The sequence below is a fragment of the Elephantulus edwardii genome, unplaced genomic scaffold (assembly GCF_000299155.1).
Source record: "Elephantulus edwardii isolate Elephantulus edwardi_28Jun2011 unplaced genomic scaffold, EleEdw1.0 scaffold00197, whole genome shotgun sequence".
Classification (NCBI taxonomy): Eukaryota; Metazoa; Chordata; class Mammalia; order Macroscelidea; family Macroscelididae; genus Elephantulus; species Elephantulus edwardii.
This window is the reverse complement of record NW_006399947.1, coordinates 4,244,856-4,247,120: the sequence shown is the minus strand read 5'-3', so window position 1 is coordinate 4,247,120 and position 2,265 is coordinate 4,244,856.

Here is a 2,265-nt window from a genome sequence, read left to right as displayed (position 1 = left end):
ATTGAGCCTCAGCCCTTACTGAAGGCTGCAGTCCTTGACCCTCTGCAGCAAGTGCATGAGGTCCTCCTCAGTTTCAGCAAGCAGGGTTGTATCATCTGTATAACGCAGATTGTTAATAGATCTTCCACCAATCCTGATGCCACGCTTCTCCTCATAGAGGCCAGCCTCCCGGATAATCTGCTCTGCATACAGGTTGAAAAGGTATGGAAATAGGACACATCCCTGGCATACACCCTTCCCAATTTTGAACCATGCAGTGTTACCCTGCTCTGTTCTGACGACTGGCTCTTGGTCCAAGTATAAGTTTCGCATTAGCACGATTAAATGTTCTGGGATTCCCATTCTTCTCAGAGTTAGCCACAGTTTGTTATGATCCACAGATAGATATTCTTCTGGTATTCTCTGCTTTCAGCTAAGATCCATCTAACATGAGCAACAATATCCCTGGTAACATGACCCCTTCTAACCCAGCCTGGACTTCTGGCAATTCTCTGCTGATGTGCTGCTCCAGTCGTTTTTTTGATAATCTTCAGTAGAAACTTGCTTGCATGTGAAATCAATGATATTGTTCTGTAGTTTCTACCCTCTGTTGGGTCACCCTTCTTTGGAATGGGGACAAATATAGATCTCTTCCAGTCAGTTGGCCAAGTGTTTGTTCTCCAGATTTCTTGGCACAACTTGGTGAGCACATCCAGACCAGCATCTGTTAGCTGAAATACATCAATTATACCAACTATTCCTGGGGCCTTATTTTTGCTGTTTCCTTCAAAGCAGCTCCAACTTCTTCCTTTATCACTATAGGCTCTTGCTCATATGTTATTTCATTAAATTCTTCTGTATTTGCCAATTCCTATTGATACAATGATTCAGTATATTCCTTCCATCTTTTAATACTTCCTTGATCATTTAATATTCTGCCTAAAGCAATTCATTTTTTAACAGTAACTGTGTATTCCATCCATCCTCTGGTGATGCTTACTGGATCATTCAATATTTTTTTCTGTAAATTCTTTCAGTATTGCAACTCAAGGCTTGAATTTTTTCTTTAGTTCCTTCAGCATAAGAAACACTGAGCAAGTTCTTCCCTTTTAATTTTCTGACTCCAGTTCTTTACACATTTCATTTTAATACTTCGCTTTGGCTTCATAGCTGCCCTTTGCAATCTTATGTTTAATTAATGTTTTATATGTATATCTATCTATTTATATATATATCATTAATTAAACATAAGATTGTTTATCTATAATAGATAGATAGAGATGTTATATGTATGTGTACACATATATATCTATATATTCAGTTAGATATTATGTTACATATATGTCCAGGAAATTAAAAGACTTATTGGGATGGAAAAATCTGCTGTTAGGGACCTCTCTAATGTACTCAAGAGCAACGGTGTCTCTCTGGACACTAAGGTGTGTCTGGTACAGGCCATGGTCTTTGTAATCACTTGTTATGTGTCAGAGAGCTGGACAATGACCAGGGTGGATAGAAGGGGAAGCCTTTGAGCTTTGGTGTGAGAGAACAGTATTGAAGGTACCATGGACTGCTAAGAAAACAAGCAGATTCATCCTGGAGAGGGTTAAACCAGGCTGCTCCTTGGAGGAAAGGATTTTGAAATGTCGTCTGACATACTTTGGTCTTGTTGTAAGGAGGGACCATTCCTTGAAGAAAGACATCATGCTTGGGAGGGTGGAGGGACAGCGCAGGAGGGGAAGACCCCCTACGAGGTGGATTGATTCAGTGACTGGGGCAATCAGGATAAGTGTGTCAGAGACAATGAGATTGGCCAGGACACAGCAGTGTTTAGGGCTTTTGTACATAGGGTCTCTATGAGTTGCAAGCGACTCAATGGCATATAACAACAACAACATATGTTATATGTATATGTACACAAATATACCTATATATTCAGATGGAAGAAAGATAGATACATAGATAAAAATATAACTGCATTCAAAATTCTGTTCTGAGAGAGAGTGTAAATTTTCCACACTACAAAAGCATGGTTAGTTTCTTAATAGTCAGAATAAAAAGTTTTTCTCTACTGAGAAGCTTGCTGTGGTTTAATTCCTTCATGATGTATAAAACAATTTTATAAACAGCCATGGAAAAAACTGTTTTGCCTTTAAATGTTGACGTTGTGGTGTTGTCTATGACTAATACAACTTATCTCAACATTTTAGATGTACATATAAAATATACAAAGTTCAATTAATGTTGATTTGATTATAAAATTTGAGGAAAAATCTAGCATTTTAG